The following is a 24,475-nucleotide window of genomic DNA, read 5'->3' on the forward strand; positions in this document are numbered from 1 at the left end:
ACATGTTTTTACAGACTGTCCTCTTTTATATTTATATTCTGATCATCATCTTTGTCATCACTTGCTGTTATTTGTTTATCAGTACTTATTGTTTATTGTTTTGTATTTCACACAGTTTTCAAATTTTAGGTCTGTCTGAACTTTGTTTGTGTCTAAACCACAACCAGTGCATCCAACACATCGATGTGGTAACCATAAAGTTCCTTCCACCATGAAGTTTTTCCACAGCGTGTCTTTTATCCTGTCTTCCTTCTCTCACCCATGGCAGATGGCTCCGCCCCTCCCTGAGCCTGGTTCTGCTGGAGGTTTCTTCCTGTTAAAAGGGAGTTTTTCCTTCCCACGGTCACTCATAGGGGGTCATATGATTGTTGGGTTTTTCTCTGTATGTATTATTGAAGGGTCTACCTCACAATATAAAGCTCCTTGAGGCGACTGTTGTTGTGATTTGGCGCTGTATAAATAAAATTGAATTGAATAAGTATCTGTTTTTCGTGGGGTACACTTTTGACACCTCGCCCATATAGGCTTTCTTTTTTAGCTAAAAGTGACTTTAAATGAAAACAGCTCACTTTGGAGCCTCAAGGAATCGCAGCTTTTGGAATTTTCCTTCATTCCTTTTCTGCTTGTGTGTTTTCTCTGAGCCAATAATGAGACTTTGACTTCATTAAATTTCTTCCTTTCAGCCTCAGTTCACTGTGCACATGTGACGCATTCACATGAAAATTGTTTTCCTGACTTCGGTTGGACGCTTGTTGGTTTTTGAATTTATTTGTGTCGCTAAAGTTGAATAATAGATTGCTCAATCACGAATTAAACTAAGCACAGAAGTCATGGAATTATACCCTCCGCTAAACTGCCAACGCTAATTGGATGAAAAGTCAGTGGGCTGTGAAAAGGACTTTGTTTGTACTGAGGTTTCCGTATGTGAGCCGAGTGTTAATATGGTCTGCAGAGAATAAATTATTAGTTAAATATAGTCGCTAAAATGACTGATAACTTGATGGCACTGGATTCTTTGGAATCTCAGTTGGATTTTCGTAGTACTGTGTGAGGTTAACGAAGGATCTTCAAACAAACAGCAGCAAGAAAAGCCTGACTGTCGAGTGCCGGACACAATGCCGAATACACCGCCCGCCTGCATAAGCTCTAAATCGTGGGCGGGGTTGGTGATCAGTAGAGAGGATATTGGCTTTTTTTGAACATATCAGCTGATCAATATCACCTGTCACATGCTTCCTCTCATCATGTGCTGATGTCTTTGGTAATGACTAGTTCAAGGGCAATGGGAGTGCTTTAATGGGGTCCTCCCTACCTCCTCCATTTGATTTCCCGTGTCTATGAGAGAGACATGAAAGAAGGACGGGGCGGATCATTAAAGAGAGCTATTTCCTTTTTGGTAATAAGACAGAGCCAAGGTCAAGTTAAAAAAAAAAGAAAATCCTGTTTCCATTTCACTCGTTTGCCTTTTCTTCATTTTCAGGAACATTGTTGAGACTGTTTGTATGCACACTGAGAAGTCTGTAAGTAATCAAGCTTAATGTCCCTCGAAGAAAGTCTAATATCAACATGCTCGTCCGCTTCCTCACAGCCTCCGCCTCAGTTTTTAAAGGATTGCTCTGCAGAAAGTGAATCTACCAATCGCTGAACATGCATGAATGATATGACACGTTTCTTCTATCTGCAAAAGACTGACAAGGGCAGTGATGACATGAAAGGTGAGGCTAAACAAACAGTCCTGGTTTGGTGCTCATATCAGACAGGATGGTGAAAGATAACCGCTTTGCCTCTTTGTCAAAGACAGATCTGCTCTTCAAACTTTAAACTTTCTGCAGTGATGCTGGTCCCAGACAACTGTGGCTCCCTCTTTCACCAGTCATCCTAAATCCCCTTCTTGTCACACATTAGTTTCCTTTCTGTCCATTCCTCTCAGCTTGGCTTTGTCCCTTTAATCAATCCAAGTTTCCCAAAGTTACCCAAATGCCCAAGTGTCCTTACAGGCAGCCTAAATTACCTTGTCAGTCCAGTGCCCCTTGTGGAAAGCTTAGGTTTCCTTTCTATCATTCTAAAAAGTCCTGCTCCAAATCCCCCGACCTCCCAAAGATCTGTTCTAATCAATCAAATATCCCACTGATCAACCTAAATCGCCCCCAAAGCCCCATAATCAGTGCTAATCATTGTTGGTCTGAATGCTCAAGCTCATTTCAAATCAGTCTAAGTAACCGTGTGACCAGCCTGGCTGCCACTAAAATCAATGCAGATGCACATGAGGTAAGCACTGTTAATGGATCCAGATGTGTTTGCAGTTTAGCCAGCTGCCGCTTTGATCAATAGAAAAAAACCCTTGTGATGAGCCCAGCCACCACTCTTCATGCATTCATCGTGTTAGTCCTAAAAGTTCGAAGTCTAAGATTTAAGTGGGTAAATAATCTAAAAGAATCATTTTCTACTTAGTCCACACACTCATGTGGTCAAACAAAGTGCTCATGTGCTTAAACCTGCAATCTGTAGTCAGTCCAGTTTGCTTAAATGCAGACTCCAGGGGGGCCTATCCCAGGACAAGAGGACAGGTCGGCGGTTTGTAGCAGGGCCAATGCAGAGAGACAGGCAAGCCATCACACTCTGTGGGCAATATAGAATCACCAATGGTTAACCAAAACAAATAAGTGCATGTCTTTGGACTGTGGGAGGAAACAGTAGTAGTAAAATCCACAAGCAATCTATAAGTCCATTTAAATCCCCTCCTGATAAAGTCAAGACCGTATTTCCCTCTCGCTCTTACAGAATCACCACTCACACACTACAGTCAAACTGACAGATCCCAGATGTGTCTGCATGTATCTGTGTGACTTTGTGGCAGTGTGACTGTTTGTGTTTGCTGAAAAAGCTCATTCAAGCTCAGCAAATCTTCCCTTGATAAACAAAGCGGAACGTGAACCAACAACAGTCATTTCAGCAGATATCCATCAGCCGCTTTGTGTCAACATCATAAAGTACCCGCAACATCTCAAAACCATCTCCAAGGCCAGAAAATGTAGTTAAAGTACTTATGTCATAAAGCATATTCTCAGCTTCCTCTGCCTCCAGACAAAGTCATCCATCAGCAGGGCTTGATCCATGAATTGTTTTCTACTTCCGAGTTAATGAGGCCGCAGTCTGGCAACAAGGAATCGACTCATCCTGATGCTCGCCGATGGATTTCACCATCACACACATTACAGATGGTTGACTCCTGATCATTTTTGTTATTGATTTTTTTCTTTTTTACAAGGCCAAATGCGGTGCAGCCAAGACACAGGAAAAATGACCGCATAAATCCGTTGTGATTCATGCAGGACGAAGTATTTGGTCTGCTTCAAACAGCCAGCGAGGTTCCTTCAGACAGTTTCAGGCAAAGCTGCTTCAAAAAGTAGATTCAGACTAAAAACGACACGGCAGGTTTATAATTGATATTTCTGATTACTTTACTTTACTACTACATTACTACATTACTTTAATATTTCCCTTCACCACAAAAGCAACATCATTTCCTAATTTTCCCTGGAAATCAGCAAAATTTGCAACCATAGGCTAAAAGACATAGGTACAGTCATGTCACCCAATCGTTTGTGGCCATCTTGGATTTTTAAAGCTCGACATGAAAAGTGAGGGGGGAGTATCCAATACAGCCACACCTTAAATCAGGGGTCCCCAATCCCAGTCCACGAGGGCCGGTGTCCCTGCAGGTTTTAGATCTCACCCTGGGTCAACACACCTGCATCACATGATTAGCTCATTTCCAGGCCTCTGGAGAACTTCAAGACATGTTGAGAAGGTCATTTATCCATTTAAATCAGCTGTGATGGATCAAGGACACGTCTAAAACCTGCAGGGACACCGGCCCTCGTGGACTGGGATTGGGGACCCCTGCCTTAAATCATACCCTTCTTTATCATTTATTTCATTCTAAATGGGACCAAAATGTTTTCTTCCTGTTAAAAGGGAGTTTTTCCTTTCCACTGTCGCCAAAGCACTTGCTCAGATGGGCTCATCCAACATGTTCTTACCCCCAAAGTGTAACATATGTGCTATGTGACAAATTGTCAGTATGTTACGCTTTTGGCCACCCAACACTTTCCTATTTTATGCGTTCGGAAACAGGAGGAAACATGAGAACCGTTTGGACTGAATCTACACACGTACATTTATTTTACGTTCTCATTATGAAAAGCACAAATCTAACACAATTAAGGTTGTGGTTAAGGTTAGGATTAAGGTTAGGGCTCGAATACACGGCTGGAATGCGTGTTACCGCCGGGAGCGTCATTCTATTGGATTCCATCCACAATCGGGCGTATCATAGGGACGTGGAAGGTTACCTTTTGCATTTCCATGGGACACCTCAGGACGTGACAAATCGTTGGTGTGTTACGTGTCGGGAATGAGAATGCTCTGGGTCATCTGATTGTTGTGGTTTTATTTATAATATTGCATTTGTTGCATAAAATAAAACAGTATAAAAGAACAAGCACGGCTTTTTTGTGTCGTTTATCTCTGGACTACTGTGTGATCTTGTTTCTAAGAAGAAAACAGTTTCCCCTGCTTACATTTGCATAAAACATTTAAATGGTTTCTCCTTTATGCTTGCTGTAAAATTCACCCCAAACGGCCAACCTTCTTCTCCAAGGGCAAACATTAATCTTCTTCCTCACACAGAAAAGAAAAGCATACATTTATGCTGTACATCACATGCTTCACATTACTGTGTGCAACAAAAGAAACATAATAAAATACAAAAAAGCAACAACAGCAAAAAGAAAAAACACATAAAAAGACGCCCACACATCAAACCAGAGATGAATAGTTTGCACGAGAGAGGTAAGGAGTTGTAGGTTTATGGCCACTCTTCTCTGAAGTGGAAATTTCCCCAGAGGAAATCAGCGAGAAAGTAGAAACCATTTATGTGTTCAGTCCTCCCTATTGCAAAGAAATTATCCCGTACAAACCCCCACATCTCTGAGAGCTCAGGTACCCTGACCTTCACCACACACTACCTGTAAAGCCTTTCAATTTGCAGCCCATTTTGTGCTGGATATAAAAGTGGAGCGAGCTCAAGCATCGGAGAATGATATGAGCCATGATGTTCTGGGGAAAAACAAACTGTCACAGGCAAAAGAGAGCCCACACCCTCAAAACCCAATCCCACCCTGCACTTCACTGGTAAGAGGGCATCCATGAGTGTAAAGCATAAAACAGTAAATAAATCTAGCTCCTTTTATTTAAAGAGACACACAGAGCAAATTGTTTCCTCATTTACTTGTAGAAAGTTTGCACACAGCCAGTGTCACGGACCCGGTTCCGGGGACTCGGGGTTCGTGAACAGTGTGGACCTTTATTGTTATTAGTGTATTGGATGTATGTTTACTGCACTGTGTTCTTGTGTTCAATGCTGGTGTGTGTATGTGTGTGAGGCTGGAGGATGAAGGACAGCCACCTGCAGGCCTGATGGGTGTGGCCCTGCCAGCTGCTGGTCACGCCTAGCTTACCACACACCTGCTTCTGATCAGGATCGTCGGGGGAGCTACTTAACAGAGCGATGGAGCTTCCTCCGGCGCAGGATCGTTGAGTTAGACTCCATGTCAGTGTTTCTAGTGTTGTTAAAGTGTATGCCTGCCGGAGTTGGTGCCATAACGGCTGTGTCTGTGTTTTTCCCCAGGAGGACAGCGGAACACAGGACTGCAAGACACACGGGGTGTGTGAAGGCACAGGGGCAGAGAGCACGGGATACCAGCACTTGGGAGAAGACACGTCACGGGAGTCGAGGGAGCACTTTTGGAGATTCAATGTGTGGTGTACCATTACCTCACTGTAAATAAACCCACTGTTCATTCCATTAAGTCCAGCGTTTGGGTCCTATTTCCCCATCTCCCCACGATCTGCCAGCCAGACCGTGACAGCCAGGCTCTTACTGCGACTCCACAGATTACCTGCTGATCTGTTATGCTTTACAATAATAATCTGAGAAAACAACACATTATTTCCAAACATAGAGATTTTTTCACTTTGTGTTGTTTGGCTGTGGAGCCCCCGAGGCGTAAATTGTTCTCTGGATGTTGTTTAATTAGAGCGTCGCATTTAATCGGCGTCGAAACTGGAAACAAATTAAAACATTTTAAATAAATTTGTGTTTGTAAACAGAGTTTGTAGATATGTCCGTGCAGGAGCTTGCAAAGTTTGTTTTAGTGGTACAAAGTAGCTATTTGGAGGAAAACTTTTACATTATTTATATTAAAATGTTATATTACATCGCTGGTTTGCCTCTTGCAGTACAGTGCAATTGCCTCCCCATGCCACCACACCATCATAGGCTGTATATAAAAGATGGCAGTAAGAACTCTGAAATGTTCTGTTAGTGGGATTTTTATTTTAATTTTTTAAGCCAGATGTGGAGGATGTCCCCCTAAATTATCAGCTAATGCTAGTTAGCCCGTCAGAGAATGATATTAGAAGTTACAGACAAAAACGAGAAGACAGACTTGTTTCATTCGTCCAGATCACCGAACAGCTAACCAGATTTTTTTGACAGATAATTGTGAGAAACTTCTCCAAATATCACCAACAGCTGACAGCCAGCTGCACCCACCTGCCCGTCAAATCCACCTTTTAAAATGTGTTGGTTTCAGCAGGAAAACAGAGCTTTTATTTTGTAAGCAAACAGTTTCCATTTCTGGTTTGAGTTCCTCTGCTCATTGGTTATTTGGTGATGGTGTTTACAGGCAAGCTGACATCTTCCATACAAACCAATCAGCTGCTGTCATGATAATGAAAGGAAGGTTTTTGGTGCAGCATCCAGTTAAACTGATTTCACTCACCAACCAGCTGGTGGCCTTACTGGCTGATATCTTTAACTGCAAGTGGTTCACAAGCCAACCTTTAAAGCCGGTTGGAGCGGGCACGCTCTGTTTTGCAAATATTTTTAAATCCTGGTAGGTCTGCAACCACATAAACTAGCGCAATAATTTTTTTTGCATATGAAACCGGAGGAGTTGTACTTACATCTTATGCCATCAGCTTGTCCTCGGTCACAGTTTCCTTCCATGTACAGCTTTGCAAAAACTGCATAAAAAGCACTTGCAGCAACAAAAACATAATATTCCAGAAACACGCTTTGCCGATCCCATCAGCTGTTTGTAACACTTCCTACTTTGGAATAGACGTCAGCGCGAACCTTTGCATGTCCGCCATTACCTGCCCGAAACCGGAAGTGACGTCATTTTAGCGGAAATGTAGGGGTTTTTTTTACCATCAGGGCCTCATGAGCCTATACTGGTGTTTTTAAAAGTTATCTTTGACTCTATGCATTTCTGAATAGTTTCTGGGATGCTTAGGACTCATATTGCACTGCTGGAAATAGTTTCTTTTGATGCATATGCTGTTGGGTTTTTTTTGCAAATTTGCATTATAATATTTATTTTCATTTTTCCTGCAGTATATAAAAATTGGTGTATTTCAAAAATAAAACTATGAAGACACTCAAAATAAATTTCCTGTGGTGGGAAACTATTTTGTGCAACTTTTTTGTATTTACAGTTTTGAGGGATAAGCCTCTTAACTCATTCACTGCCAGCCATTGGCAGTGAATGAGTTAAACCCATTGACTCATTCACTGCCATTGACGGGTATAGACGTCAATGGCAGTGAATGAGTTAAATTTCTCTAGCTAGAAATATATGTTAAAAAAACAAAAACGACTTTTTTGTAATTTATTGCACTTTTTTGCAATTTATGTAATTACTATGCACTTAATGCATACATATTATTATAATTTAGGCTGTAATGGTTGTATTGATGTATAGCAACTTGGCACTACAGCATGTAAAAATACAATATAAGCTCTGGCGGACTTGGTTCTATGGTAGGTCTTAAAGGGTTAAGGTACCCATTAAATGCAGCCATGTAGCATCTGTTCTTCCTGGGGTCAGTGATCTTTACACTTTCACATATACACATAGGAACTATACACACATGCACATAACACAACAGCTCCTTACAACACAAATTCTGCCCTAGATCAGGGTAAACAAAAATCGTTATTATCCTGACGTGCACGTGTTCTGTAAAATATACTTCCCCATCAGTCGGATGGAACTTCTGCACAAGTACCGCAGCACTTAGTGTTGTGTCGACAACTTAAAGTTCAGTAATGGGTTCGGTTAACACTGAGTCCCAGCGATGATCTGATAGAGGAAGACACTGCAGCCAGTGTTTCTGTTTACCTCTCAGAGTGGTCAGCAGACAGATAAGGGAAGCAGACAGCTCAATGAGCAAAACAATAAGCACTCAAACAGCAATTTCCCTCAGCAGAATGAGGAGGGAGAGACTGAAAGAGCGAGGGTCTTTTTATCAGCAAACAGAGGAGCTGGGTGTTTAATCTCCATCTTGTGGGGCTGACACTTAAATAGATCTCTGGTGTCGGTGTGTGCATTTGTTTGTTTGTGTGTGTGTGCGTCCTCTGACAAAAGCAGCCGAGTGTGTCCTGACACTTTGCCCTCTGCTGCACCTTCGGTCCCACAGGTCTTTCTTTCTACACAAATTCCTTCCCTCCTCGCTCGCCCTCTTGACTCTTTCCCCACTAACTCGGATTTTATTCATTATTAATTTTTTGCAGAGGAAGTAGAAACATTTGAAAGTCACTGCAGACGAGGTCAGAGGTTTTCTTTATATCGCGTCACAGCTCCGCAGAGCACAAAACTCTGAGGATTTTTACTTTTTAGAGAACGCAAAGATAATTCTCCTGAGTCCTGCTCGCTCCCTGCAACCCAGGAGTTATCTGCAGTTACCAAGCAGGCTAACAAGGAGGGGTCACATTAAAATAGCAATAGAATGACTAATTTTAACAGTTTCTGCATGGGTACTCTGAGGAAAGGCATATACTCAGCTTTCTAACAGTATATTAGAGGATCTGAGTTAAGAGCAAATGTACCGTGCAGCTTTGATCTACTCAAGAGATGATTTGCAAACTCAAACATCCATATCTGAGTGTTCTTGGTATAAATTAGTTGTTTTCTTACTCAGTGCCGATAGTTTTCCTTCATTTATTTTTCAGGGACAATGAACATTAATCAACAGTAAACTGCAAATGTTCTAATTCCCCCCCGCTTGGCCAGATGTTGAAACATTAAAACAACAATAAAGCTGGGGCCTGTTCTTCGTACCTCGCTAAGTAAGTTAGCTGGATTAGATTGTTGACGATTTCGCGTGATCCTGGATCGTTCGGTTCCCCGAAGCTCATCCGGGACTTGCTGTCATAGCAACAGAGCCGTAAGCGTAAACCTGCTCGGGAGCAGGCTTACTTTATGTAAACAGGATTAGATCACGGCCACGCAGCTATGTCCGCTTCATTTATACGAAAGCAACAGCGATATTCCACCACTGTTTCACCATAAATAAATAACATCAATGTAACTAAAGACAATGCAGCACTTGATCCTTTTATTGATTTCACACAGATACATACAGGTCATTTCCTAAAAAAGGGAAATGTACTATTAACATTCTATTACATGTATGTGATTATTACAGATGTAATTCATATTTCAGAGTAGCAATTGTAAATTACTTCGTGTAATCAAGATGAGAGACCACGGCTATAAAAGCGAGGGTGGATTTGGGAAGTCTGTCGCAGTCATGTCCTGTCCGTATACGCGAGCCACCCATTGTGGAAGGTGCAAGATTGATAAGGAGAGTCCTCAGAATTCAGCGTATATTGCGGGATAGACAGGATCCTTTAGCTCAGCGCGACAGTGTGCTCATAGAGAGATATCGATATTCCCGTGAGGGTATTATTTACTTAACCAACTTGTTGACGAGGGGGTGCAGGACCACCACCTGTCTTTTTTTGCTCTGCCCTTTTCCTGGTTGCTGTTATGAACAAACTAACAGAGTATTACAGGGTCCCTTTCCAAGAGACGAAAAGCAATATAAGAGATAAATATTACCATTCTGTAGAATACTCCTGTATTTCACTTTTACTTGTTCCCATGTTCTTGTGGGTCCTGTTGTGGCTCTAATGTGAAAGGGGATATAATATAACATATTATAATATAATATAATGCCATATGATATTGGACAATATAGTGTCATATGATAGATCTACCCTACCGCCTACTGGTGTTGGGCAGAGGGGCCGATGGCGCGATATGGCAGCCTGGCTACAACCGTAGCTGCCTCCACCAGTGTGTGAATGTGGGAGTGAATGAATAGTGGTATCGTAAAGCGCTTTGGGTGCCTTGGAAAGCGCTATATAAACCCGATCCATTATTATTATTATTATTAAATTACCTACGAGTTTGATTTGTCAGCAACTTTCTGCCAGCCCTCTCTCCTTGCTTTTGCAGCCTTTGCAGTGTTCCCTTGCGTTTTGATTGAACTCTGAAACTCCTGAAATCCCTCACTCAAGAGTTCTTGCTCTGCTGCCAAAAATACCGAGCGCGCTCCTTCGACATTTTCGCCGACCAATCAGCGGGTTGCCGATCAATGTTTCTACTATCGATGCGTAGCCCCTTTTACGACACCCAGTGATGTCACATTACTGCGTCCAGCTGTACTAATCGTCAACAGCAGGTGTGTTCGGAGAACCGGATTAGCGAGCTCACGGTTAGCGCGATGGTTTGGTCTTGGATGTGTCATTTGATCTTGGATGTAGTAAGCGACGTACGAAGAACGGGCCCCTGGGGCGTTTTTATTAGTACACAAGAAAGCAAACCAAAACAGGAGTGCAAGCATGAAAGAGTACAACGTGTGCAACTGATGCAGGACATTATCAAGCAGACAATTAGCGCCGCAGACAACAACGAACGCCGTTACATCACCAACAATCCAGAAGGCACAGACACCAACAAACAGAGGCAACAAACAATAGCAGGAAGGTGAGCAAGCAGAGCGAAGGTTTGACGGTGTGAACGTTTCCTTTTAAATGCAAACGAACACCAATCTGCCACAACAGTCAAATAACCGGATTAAGATCATGTAGGCCGTCCTCATGTTCAAAAACACATCATATGAACACACAGTCACACGGTGTTGTTGCCACGGTTACAGCCTCTGTGCTGTGTTGCGTTAATGAAGAGGCGAGCCCACCGTTGCTCACTTTGCCAGCTGATCAGAGTTTATTCTCACAAGAACTGTTTTAAACTTCACATTATTTTAGTGCAGCATCTTGTAATTGTGTTGAATCTTTGAACGCGTTAAAATAGAATAAAAACAACAACAGAGAAAAAAGAGACAAACAAACAAAGCGAAAGGAAAACAAAGCAATAATAATTATAAATTACTTACATGTTCAAACAGGAGACTGAGCTTATTTAATCCCTTTTATTTAGTAACTAATAGTCTACACCAGGGGTGGGCAATCTCAGTCCACGAGGGCCGGTGTCCCTGCAGGGTTTAGATGTGTCCTTGAACCAACACAGCTGATTTAAATGGCTAAATTAGCTCCTCAACATGTCTTGAAGTTCTCCAGAGGCCTGTAATGAACTAATCATGTGATTCAGGTGTGTTGACCCAAGGTGAGATCTAAAACCTGCAGGACACCGGCCCTCGTGGACTGAGATTGCCCACCCCTGGTCTACACCCTTGTCTTCTTGTTTATGGCCTGCCCATCAGAAATTCTTCAGTACATTTACATGTTACATGTATTATTTTTATTTATTTATTTTCAGGTTTCAAATAATGAGGTCACTGTCTGTACAGGTAATCTCTGCATCACTCTCATACAGTTTTTTCTACTATTGGCTCTTCAGTACGTTGCAGAGAGGGGATATCCCTAATATGGTCATCCTAAGTACTCAGCTCTGGCTGTGAAGCCCCACCCACCTCCCGTTCAAGCCTTCTGTGAGCGGCAGCCAATCTGATGCAAGTATGTTTAATGGGAGGCCTTAAATGGCTCGTTTCACACACAGTGAGATAAATAAAGATCATTTAGAGCTATGAATCACGAAGGCGACCCAGCCGGGGGTGATCAGGCCCCGACTTGTGCACCAGTAGCTACCCACGGATCAGCCCTCTTGATCCACAGCCACCGTGTGGCTTTCTCTGCTGCTTCACTCACAGCCTGGATGGCCCTCTTCTTGGCTGCCCAGCCGGCCGAGGACTTTGCAGAGTGATCATCCTGCAAAGCCCCTACAGCCCACTTCTATGGGCTCATAGAAAGTCTTTCAGCCCCTTCCCCTGCACTCCTGTTTCTGTTCTAAGAATAGAAACAGAATAAAGTAAAAGGGTTTGCCATTAACATTAAACAACAGCTATTTATCAAGATATTCAAATAACAGGTAGATTAATCCTTTTCTTAAATAATATAAAGTACAACAAAATTCATGAGGTCATCCTGAGATTTAATGCCTTATTTAAATTCCAACACATTCCATAATTGCTTTTTTTCTTTCTTTTTTTTTTTTACTTCATCAGTTTCTAAACTGAGTGTAATGAAACAGCGTAAAAGTGGCGCTTCAGCCTGGTAAACAGGGAGCTGGAGGGATGTGAGGCGCTGGAGTGTCACACAGGTACGGACAGATGGCCCTCTGTGTGCTGATGAATGTTTCAGCACATTAAATCTGGTCATTTACTCTAATGACTTGACTTCTTGTTCCTCGGCGCTCCCTCTTTGACTCTTTGATGAAGCCGCGGATTCTTCTGTTCGCTTGCAGATGCTTTGTTTGCTTCATTCATCAGTGTCCAAGATCCAGGAAACTTTTTCTGACTGGCCGCCAGCATCGCGCCATCTGTCTCCACCTGTCCAATAACTGGAGGTGCGGCATGAGAAATGGACTTCAGGCGCCTAAGCTCATCTGCAAGAGAACCAGATGAAGGCGCAAGGTGCAGGCTAATAGCTGCAAATTATAATAGAGCAACAGCTACAAATATGTGTTGAATTATGCAGCGATGCACTGGGATAATCTGTCATTAATATGCCATCCTGACCTTTGCTGGTGTTTGTGACTTTCACTGTGAATAAATGATAAATGATACCAGAAAAAGAAAGACTGTTTCGTGATAAGTATTTCTTTGAACAGCTGTTGTAAGCCACAGAAGTTTGTGCCCCGCTGAGCATCTGCCTTTGCAAATTGATTACCCAGGGGAAGCCCAGACCTGCCCTCCCTCCTCCACAAACTAACCACAGCTGCTGCTTTGATTAAAAGCTGGATGGAAGTGCCTGAATGCAACTTCCCGCTCATAAAAGTCAGACTGCAAAGTGGGATCGGTATTATCTGAAGAGGACGGAGACAAGGTGCCTCTGTGGTAGAAGAATGCTGAAGCTTCCTGTTTGGGTTTTGGAGCAGAGGGTCATGTGATCAGGTATCAGCTAATGTTAGCAACATCCACAGACTGTTGTGCAGAAACACAAACACCTACACAGACTCATAGATATGTTTTTAACAATTAACTACAGAGCGGATGACTGAGCTGTCATATAGAAACACTAAAAAGTGTTTCAAATGGCCATAAACGCGGTCTGGAGGTCGAGTACGGACACTTTGGAGACCACTTGAAGACATTTGGCAAGTTAAATATAAAAGTTGTGAAAATATTCACCCTGTATGGTTTTTAAGTTTTTGTACCAGGTTATAAAAATGTTTATTTCTGCCGTAAACTTCACTCACTTTGGAAGTTTAAAGTGGCCATTAGACGTGCAGTTAGTGTCCTGTCACCTCGCCACACATCCATCTACACAGATGGAAGAGCAGATGAAAGACCGCCGCACAAAACAGTGCAGACATCCTCTCTACATCAGGACATATAGCTGGTTATCAGTTCTCCAACTTAACCAGCGTTTCCCGTCGTTAACTTAGCAAACTGGGTTCACATTAGAGGGACGGCCCAGCAGCCTCTGACCAATCAGATTTATGGATATCTGTGAGGCGTACAGGAAGCGCTGGTTTTCTGCACCTTAGATAAGATAAAAATGTTCCATGAGAAAAATATGAAGAGGTTGAAAAAAAAGAATACAGTCTTAGAGCAGCTGCTGCAGAAAATTAAAGACTAGACTAGAAAATATGGTGAAGCAAATCTTCCCTTTGGCTTCACTGTACGGTGTCTCGTGTTTGTCCTACAGTGTCCGGCACCCGTCTAATGATTCCTGCCGTGACTTGTTACCTCATCAATTCACTGCCCATGAAGCAGATCTTTTTCTGCTGAAAAGCAATCACTGGAGAAGATGAAGCTTGTTTGTCAATGAAGACGGAAAGTTCCACAGGAAATTGGCCTCTTGTTCATCCAGCCGTCACCAAATTACATCTTCATGGACCAATGAGGAGGAGGTCTGCTTCCAATATCTAATTACCCCAGTCGTGTTTAACAGGAAGGAGAACTGACCTTTGACTCTTTTTATAACATTTCAGGTCATCGATCTTATCGACTCCACGGCGTCAGTCACCCTCCTGAGCAGCGCTGGGGTCATCTGGTTAACTTGAGGGTAAAAATAGCAAAAGAGGCGCTTCTAAAGGAGAAAACGCCTCTTACATGCAACCAACTTCCCCAATATTCAGCCAACCAAATTTAAACCAAAGAGCCTTAGTCTAATCAGGGGTTAGAAAATCCTCCCAAGCAAATCAAACGACTAATATGTAATTCTAATCTACACTGACCTTGTGTTGATTAAAATAAGAAAATAATTTCAGTCTAGTTGTGATTTTGTGCAGAGGGAAAAACTCTGATTAAGTGCACAGACTTAATAAGTTACATCTATTTCAAAGACTACATGCCACGAGTGTAATCACGATGATGAATACATATTCATATGTCTTTATTATGCGTTGTGTGTGCATCACAGTGCAGAGTCGTCACAGTGCTACGCAGGGACAGGGACTGAAATGTAACACAATCAATCGAATAACTGTGTTTGCATGCATGCAGTCAGAACGGTGAGGTCTGAGGTTAAGGAGATTTAAAAGGACAGTAATGATTACTTCATAAGGTCAGAGACAAGAGACGATCATCTGCAAGACCGAATATACGAGGTTCACCTCAAGCGCTTGATTTGGAGCAGGACATGATGCACCTGAGTGCGTGTACACTGCAGATTTGGGATCATTAATGATGACTTTGTCTGCAAAAAAAACAACATTTAAAAATAGGGTTAACACGACTAACAGAAAACGCTCGTGTAGATTTCAACGAGGTGGAATTAAAACCTAGAAATAAAGTGGATCTACATCTAATGAATACAGAAATGTGGGATACTTCAAAATAAAAGCATGAATAACAGTCATAAATAGAACCAAAGTGAAGGTTGTGGAGGAGTCGTGCACGATCTGCAGGATCAGCTTTATTCTGGGAACAGGGACGGCTGAGAGAGCTGATCTCACTGTCAGGGTCACACTCATGAAGTAACCAACATGTTCCTTTGATATGAAACTGTGTTTGGTCTCTGCCTGCTCGGTTTGACATGTGAAGTTTATGTTAAAATCTTTTCCCCACACCAACCATCACTCCCACCTTTGAAGCGTCATTCTCTTTGCATGTGCTTTTCTCTGTTTGCATTTTTACTTGTTGCATTTTAAACATTTGAAGCTTTTTCCCATATATGCTTGTGCTTTTCCCTTGTACAGTATGTGTTTTGTCCTTAGGGACCACATTATATCGCTGACTCTGGGAAGCCTTTTGCTTATCTGCTGGTGAAAGCTGTGTTTTGTGCTTGTGTACCACTCCGCTGTATTCTGTGCCGCTCTGATTCATCTATTTTCTGTTGCTTATCTGGAGCCTGCGCTCGCGGCAGAAGGGTAAGTAAGGTAGTCCCTCTTCGGGGAATCCCGAACAGTTACCGAGCCGAATGAGATGTATAATCTCTCCAGCATATTGTAGGTCTGCCTCAAAGTTTCTGTCCAGTTAAGCGCGTGCAGAAAACCTCCAAAGGTGCCCCAAACAACCTTGACCGGCTCCTCTTATTGCAAAGACTCGTGGGCTTGTCTCCAAACTCCTATCTGTAAGTGTGATACTCTGATTAGTGGCACATTTTGTGACTAACAGCAGAAAGTAGTTTACGACGTACCGCATTACAACAATACTGAGCAGATAATGGCTGAAGTCACCTCAAGTGCATTTAAAGAAAGTTTGCTGTACAATCTTTCACCTGTGAACATGTGTCTGATAGAAAATGAGTGCACCTGCTCTCACTACCAAGACTTTTGCTGAAACCAAAACTGTAGTTCCTCTAATGACCACATGGGGGTGACTTCAGAGGTGGATCAATCCTGGCAGACTCGCATGTTAAGGCAGAAATCAACATGTTCGCAGCCTGTTTTTGTGTAGCTCACATAATTTTTTAAGGTTTCGAGATGTAAGCTGATGATTTCTGCACGTGAGCGGTAATCTGAGTAGTGTCACCGTGCTGCTGCTTGAAGTCTAGTGTTTTATTTGCATGCATCATGTGACCTCCTGTGCAGACTTCTTTTCTTTTCACCTGGCCGGCTCGTGTGTTTCAGAGGCGGAGCTTCCTCCAGCGTTCCTGCTCCTACTGGAAACAATCGCTTACCTGCTACTTAAAGTTCCCCCGCCGTGCACTGGTGGTGCTTCTTGTTGTTTTCCTTGTGTTTGTGTATTTGCTCGTGGATCCTGTTCTTCTCGTGTGCAGATGCCTCCCTCATGTCTGAAACCTGCGGAGAAAAATGAAAACAAAACTCTGCATTTTTGCATTTTTGCCTGCTAATTCAGTCAGAACTGCAGTAAATGTGTTAAACTTTTATTCTGGTGGTTGCAGTTGAGTCCAGATGTGGTTCAAGTCATTAGGGTTTGCTAATAATTAGCAGGTATTCATGCAGCACACCAAGCTGGCCCTCCACTGTCTCTGTGGTGGAAGCAGCTAAAGCTTAATAAAAATGAAAATAATGCAGATCCACTAATAACTAATGTGATGTCAGAGTGGCTACGTCTGTCTCTTATAGTAACAGATTTTGGGCAGATCTGTTCAATCTGTGCATCAGAAAGTTGAACAATGTTATTTTATTGCAATTAAGAACTAATAATGTGAAAGATTTCATGCACTTACATGAAAGTAGCACAAAGGGATCGTTTGTGCAGCAAGTCATAAATCAAGTGACGTTATTCTTCTCCACACGCAGACGGCCTGCTGTGACTAAAAATGATGCCAGCGTGTCATAAATTATGACATCCAGTGAGACGAGAGCACTGGGTTTTGATGGCTGCGTAGGAGGGCGGCTACATTTCACTCCTTACAAAACACAGACAGATAAATAACATCATATTGATCCAGTGTAATTCCTGGAATGTCAAAGACGCTGAGCAAAGGAGATGGAAGTATGGGAGGATGAGGAGAGGAGGAGAGGAAGGAGGGAGACGGGAGGCAAGCAAGCAGAAGTAAAGAGTAGAGTTCCGGTGACGTCATCCCAACGCATGGCAGCCTAACGAGTAGCGCTCTCTCATATATGATTCGTTCACCCCGCGAAGTGTCAAAATTATTACCAATTTTTGATAGATAGTAGAGTTACATGCGGGGTGAACATGGGGAAAAGAGACAAACAGAAAAGCTCAGCAGAAGAACGTGTAAACGAAGGGCCTATGGCAGCGGCATCGCCATCTCGACATGAAGTCAATACTAGGGCCAATATGGATGAAGGCTCGGGCTTGACCATGATACTGGAAGAATTACGGGACTTTCGAAGAGAGTTCCAAGAATTTAAATCCGACTTGGTCAGAGCCAATAACAGGATAACCGAAGCAGAAACCCGCATTGCAAAGCTGGAAGACCGGGTCCAAAACGCGGAACAGGTGATGCTAAAGATGTTAAAAATTATCAACGAGCAAGAAAACAAAATTGTGGATCAGGAAAGCCGGGCCCGGCGAAAGAATCTGAGGCTGTATAATGTCCCTGAAGGAGTGGAGGGGTCTTCGATGACAGTTTTTGTGGAAAAAGTATTGACGGAATGCCTCGACCTCCCCCAGGGCACAGAGCTTGGTATTGAGAGATCACACCGGGCCCCGGGAGCAGTGAGGAACCGAGAGGGAACCCCACGTTCGATATTGATTTGTTTTGCACGTTACAACACCAAGGAAGAAGTTTTGCGTAAAGCGTGGGCCAAGAGGACTGTTCTGTTGAACGGTCAGAAAATATATTTCGATCAGGATTATGCACCAGCTATTCTGCGAAAACGTAAAGGCTACGCTGAAGCTAAAAGAGCTCTGAAACAACAGAACATAAGGTTCCAGACTCCTTATCCTGCTAAATTGAGGGTCTTCTATCAAGAGGGAACCATGCTTTATGCGACGGCGGAGGAAGCAACCGCGGACATGCGGACAAGGGGATTTCAGATCGATAAAGTTGCCCTGAAGCAGACCTTAACGGAACAGCTGTCAAATTTGACGTGGGCGAAGATTGGAAAGTCGCAGCGGTGTGACTCGGAGGGACATAGAGAAAGTCCCAATAGTGAGCAGCTTCAGCTATCTAGAAGGTGCTCTCCCTCTACGACAGGAGACTAATGGAGATATACTGTACAGCCGCAATGGGTGAGATAACAAATACTTTTCCCTTATTAGATGATTAAGATTGCAGAGAGACTGTGGAGAAATGCACCTTAAAGGAGCTAGCAGGGGCCCTTGCCCTCCAGTCAGGGGAGGTTTCCCCCTGTCTATGGGATATACGTGCCAGGGTCTGTTAGGACTGACCCCAACCTTGGAATCACATATTATTTTTGTTTTTTTCTCTTGTTTTGTTTTTTCTTTGTCCGATTCTGGACGATTGTGGTTGTTTATTATTTGGGTTGTTAAAGGGAGTTTACCAGTTGATAAATTAATTAAGTCTGGATATTTTATTTCGGATAAATGACTGCTAGAGGAATTAAGGTTATATCTTTTAATGTGAATGGGCTCACGAATCCCATTAAACGAAGTCGAATCTTGAATAAAATGAAGAAAGATCGAGCGCAGATAGTATATTTACAAGAGACACACTTGAATAATAATGAACATGAAAAACTCAGGAGGATGGGTTTTACAAATATGTTCTCCTCAGCGTATGAATCAGGCCGCAGACGGGGCGTGGTAATCTTGATTTCCAGGGCACTGAACTTTGAAAAGTCATTTGAACTTAAAGATAAGGATGGGAGATTTATACTGGTACGGGGAACAGTTGATGGTAATCAGGTTACTCTAATGAATGTGTACGCCCCACCAGGAAGTGACCTAAGTTTTTTTAAGTACATTGTTAACATAATGGTGACAGAAACTCAAGGCCCTTTAATTTGCGGCGGTGATCTGAATATACGCCTACAACCGGACCTAGATAGCTCTAAAAGAAAGAAGCCGGGATCGAGTACATTATATAAAAGAATCTCAGCACTGTTCGATGAGGTGGGTTTAATTGATGTATGGAGAAATCGCTTTCCTACAAGGAGGGATTACTCTCATTTTTCAGCCCCACACTCACTTTACACGAGGATAGATTATTTTTTAATGTTTGGAAGAGATAGGGATAAAATCTTAACATGCGAGATGGGCTTGATAGATATAAGTGATCACGCACCGCTGTACCTAACGATTGATATGAATGTACACCCAAAAGTTTCAATTTGGAGATTGAATTCATCCCTGCTTAAAGATGTAGAATTTAGGAAAGTAATAAAGGCAGAGCTCAAAGATTACCTTGAAATTAATGATAATGGGGAGGTTTTACCCCCGATACTATGGGACGCATTAAAAGCTGTTATGAGGGGGAAGATTATAGCATTTGCCTCCTTCCAAAAAAAAGCAAGAGAGAAAAAAATGGAAGATTTACAAGCGATTCAAAAACAATTAGAAAGTGAGCACAAACATAAGCCTTCAGCGGGCACCTTGCAGAAACTAACAATGATTAGAAATGAAATAAATACGCAGAGTATACAAACGATAAAGAGAAAATTGTTATATTTGAAACAGAAACATTATGATGGAGGATCGCAATCAATGAAAATTTTAGCATGGAAACTTAAGAAGAAGATAGCGGAGAATACTGTAACTAAAATCAAACACCCAGAGACGGGGAATATAATGACTCATCCTTGCAAGATACAAAACGCCTTTGAGTCATTTTATAAAACATTATATGCGGGAGTCCCAGGGGGGGCTGAACACGAAATGGACAACTTCCTGAACTCTTTATGCCTACCAAGCTTTAACGAGGAACAAAATAAAACGATGATAGCGGAGGTGACGGAAGCTGAACTTATGAATGCCATCAATAGGCTGAAATCAAATAAGTCACCAGGCTCCGATGGTTACACCGCGGAGTGGTATCGGGAATTCAAACAGGACTTGATCCCTACACTACTTACTACTTTTAACTGTGTGTTAAAAACAGCGCAAATTCCACCGAGTTGGAAGGAGGCAATTATTTCGGCTATTCCGAAAGAAGGGAAAGACAAAATGGAGTGTGGCTCATATAGACCTATTTCTGTCCTTAACATAGATTATAGATTGTTTACTTCGATAATGGCCAGGAGAATGGAAGAATTTTTACCTGACTTAATTAGCAATGATCAAACGGGGTTTATAAGACGACGACAGACCCAGGATAATATACGTAGAACTCTTCATGTAATACATCAGATACAGACATCTAAGAGTACAGCCATGCTTATGAGTATTGATGCAGAAAAAGCCTTTGATTCTGTAAATTGGGACTTTCTATATAAAGTCCTGGATAAATTCGGCTTACATAAGGGAATTGTTGATACGGTGAGGGCACTATACACTAACCCCACCGCAAGAATTAAAGTTAATGGTTCTCTCTCAAATAGCTTCGTTCTGCAGAGAGGAAATAAACAAGGCTGTGCTTGGTCCCCGCTCCTGTTTGCATTGTACTTAGAACCCTTGGCACAATCAATTAGACAAAATAAAGACATTAAGGGGATCACTATTGCAGGACAGGAACACAAGCTCGCTTGTTATGCGGATGACATATTGATCTATTTAGATCAGCCCACTAACTCCTTGCCTTCGCTGATGAATCTGTGTCAAAAATTTGGGAAACTCTCTGGATATAAAATTAATATGTCTAAAACTCAAATTCTCAGCTATAACTACAACCCCCCAGCTCACATGGTTGTTCAATATCCAATGAATTGGCAAGCACAATCATTGAAATATCTAGGAGTTGTTATTCCCAAGGATTTAACTAAACTATCTGAGGAGAATTTTGGTTCTCTACAAAGGAGAATAGTGGGTGATATTAGGCGATGGAACATGATCCCCTTTCTTTCTTTACACTCACGAGTTGAATCTATTAAAATGAACATCTTGCCAAGAATATTATATTTATTCCAAACACTACCAATATCCATTGATCCAAGTCGTTTCAATGAATGGGATAAAATAATATCGCGGTTTATATGGGGGGGGGGAGCGGCCGAGGGTTTGTTTTAAAACTTTACAATTACATAAGAAGGTGGGAGGATGGGGGTTGCCGTCACTAAAAAATTATTATCGGGCTGCTCAGTTGAAAACGGTGGTTAATTGGTGTGATACAAGCTACCAAGCACACTGGAAGACTATAGAGGAGAATATGTTTTCCTCCCCAATACAAGCTGTCCTGATGGACTCGAATATTCGAAAATATATTGACAAGATTCATAACCCCTGGGTGTCGTGCACACTTAATATATGGAGAAAAGTCGTGAAAGAATTCAAACTTGAACAGGATTTGGCTTTATTTAAATGGTATGCATATGATTCTGACTTTGCCCCGAATAAATTGGACTCACGTTTTAAAAGCTGGCCTGCTAAAGGGTTATCTACATATGATAGTTTGATAAAGGATGGGAACCTTATTAGTTTTGACACGCTGAAACAGAGACACAATCTAGAAAAACAGGATTTTTTTCGATACTTGCAAATAAGACACTATATAAAGACAACAATCGGTCAGATGTCAAATACTAACGTGGAATTGGTAACTTTATTTAGACAGGCGTACAGTGGGGATGTTGACACAAGACTCATTTTTTTTTGGTACAATTTTTTTATGAATAAGCTTCCACACTCAACTGATTATGTGAAGATGTTATGGGAAAAGGAGGGAGGGATGTGTATTTCTAGGGAAGAATGGACTCAGATGTGGGAATGGCAATGGAGGAGTACTTCCTCCAAAAGCTGGAGGGAGTTCGGATGGAAAACTCTGATAAGGTTCTTTATCACTCCATGTCAAAAGGCTCACTATGATGGGAATCCTCCCGTGTGCTGGCGAAACTGTGGATACCAAGGAGCCCATCACACCCATATTATGTGGGACTGTCCTGTGCTACGGACTTACTGGAAAGACATTCATGGTATATTACAAGGCATTTTTAACTGTACATTCCCTCAGGATATGAAGACAATTTTTTTTGGCTGTATACCACAGAACTGGTCCAAAAATGACATATGTCTGTTAAGAGCTTTATTGGTTGCAAGTAAGAAATGTATAACAAAGAAATGGTCCTCGCAAGACATACCGACTTTGTCATTATGGTGGGAAATTACGTTAGAGATATATAGGATGGAGGAAGTAACAGCTCATGTTAATGACAGGATGGCCTGGTTCCATCTGTGCTGGGATAAGTGGGTCCAATACGTTAATACCTATAAACCGAATTTTCTCTTTAAAGCTTGAAACCACCAATTTAGTTAATTGTTTACTCCCGACAGAGCTTTCTCCTTTTATTTTATATATATATAATTTTTTTTCCTTTTTTTTTTTCTTTCTCTTTCTTTCTATCTGTCTTTCTTTCTTCTCGTTTTGTTTCGTTTTTCTCTTGTAAACTGTGTTAATTAATGCCTGTAAGCATCTTTATGAGGTAATATTGTAGAAATAAAGAATATAAAAAAAAAAAAAAAAAAGTAAAGAGTAATTTTGGATGAGTGGAAAAAATAAACTAATGGCCAATAAAAATGAGACGCCCGCTCCTCTGCTCTCCCGGAAACACTTTTTTGTGCTGCTTTATGTGATGCAATAAAAAGGACAGCTGAGAGCAGCGAGCAGGAATGGCCGTTTTATCAGCTGGAAATGAGTCTGTCTCTCTCAGCCCCAAAGACTCATATTAGTTTTATTCTTGTCACAGTGAACTTCCCTGAAGCTTCCTGCCACATTTTCCCGTGTGCTCGTTTAGCCGGTTTGCTCAGATTTACACACTCATTCTGCTTCCTCAGAGCTCCAGGACTCTCTTGCACAACCTGCAAGGTTATTTCATGTAGTGCGTGGAGACGAACAGTCAGAGAGGCGCTAATAGACGCTGATAGAGTCACTCCTTGTGCATGCAAACTGGAATTTACATATATAATAAAATGAATGGAAGGCTGTAATGAGCCATGCACAGTGTTGGGAAGGTTACTTTTAAAATGTATTCCATTACAGAATACAGAATACATGCCCCAAAATGTATTCTGTAACGTATTCCGTTATGTTACTCAATGACAGTAACGTATTCTGAATACTTTGGATTACTTAATATATTATCATGCTTTTTACAACAACGTGAATGTACTATTGCTGTGTGATTTATTATTATTACTGAAGGTCCGCGACTCCGAACTGTAGTAAAGGGACCTCTGACTAATACGGCGGGGTCCCTGTCGGCTCGTAGCTGAAAACTAGCTTTACTTTGTTGTGTGGGTCAACTTTCTTGCGAGAGACAGAGAGAGGCGTTGAAAGGCTCCAACGGAACTTATTGTTTTCGGAGGAAAACACGAACACGGCGTACAGTCGAGTCTTAATAGCTTACTTACAACTGGGCTCGTCAGGCACTCTTCTTGGCTGCAGTGGTTATTATTATATTTACATGCTTCCAGCTCCCGTTTTTCCTCGATGACAACTCGTACCTTTCCACTCCCCTTTTTCTCCCTCCTCGCGCTCACAGACACATAACGTGTATGGCAGTCCATTCTCCCTGCAGCACGGACTACACTGCCCATGATGCTACATTCTTGTAGCATTCTGCCTGTTAGCTTAGCACAACAACAACGAAAATGCGCTCTCTCACCCAGGAAACACACAGTCGCAGAGAGAGAGAGAGCGTCGCCCTGTAACCATGGCAACCGTAACGCTGCCGCCTGGAACAACAGAACGTAGCTGTCAAACAAAACCCAAACAGTCCTGACCCGCGACAATATGAAACAGGAAAGTACTGCAGTGTAATCCATTTATTTCAACAAACTGTATTCTGAATACCACCTTTTTAAACGGTAACTGTAACGGAATACAGTTACTCATATTTTGTATTTTAAATACGTAACGGCGGTACATGTATTCCGTTACTCCCCAACACTGGCCATGCATTCACATGCAAAAATAAAATAAGATTATCTACAACTTCCAGTAAAAGCAAAATTCATTCATTAAAATTAAGACCGACCTTCAGGAAGCAGGAAATGCCAACATCTACATCAGGAAGCTTCATGTGCTGCTATAGCTAAAAGAAAACAGTATCCCCAGTCTCAGTTAGGACACATCTGTGGCTGTTTTAGCTCAACATAGATTTGG

The 24,475-nt window shown here is 42.0% G+C and overlaps 1 long non-coding RNA gene across 1 annotated transcript in view; it reads right to left on the bottom strand.

The window, feature by feature from the left end:
• The window catches only part of LOC147333169 (uncharacterized), a 54,006-nt gene extending 30,066 nt beyond the window's left edge, over nt 1–23,940 (bottom strand). Inside the window, exons 1-2 of the long non-coding RNA XR_015128879.1 lie at nt 23,722–23,940; nt 16,505–16,625 (exon numbers count right to left, since the gene is read on the bottom strand). This is a non-coding gene — a long non-coding RNA (uncharacterized LOC147333169). The remainder of the gene's footprint in view (nt 1–16,504; nt 16,626–23,721) is intronic.
• Nucleotides 23,941–24,475: the final 535 nt, after the last annotated feature.

The sequence above is a fragment of the Aulonocara sp. 'chitande type north' Nkhata Bay genome, linkage group LG4 (genome assembly GCF_057382095.1).
Source record: "Aulonocara sp. 'chitande type north' Nkhata Bay isolate Kocher_YH1m ecotype deep benthic linkage group LG4, A_spYH_male_GT1.1, whole genome shotgun sequence".
NCBI lineage: Eukaryota > Metazoa > Chordata > Actinopteri > Cichliformes > Cichlidae > Aulonocara > Aulonocara sp. 'chitande type north' Nkhata Bay.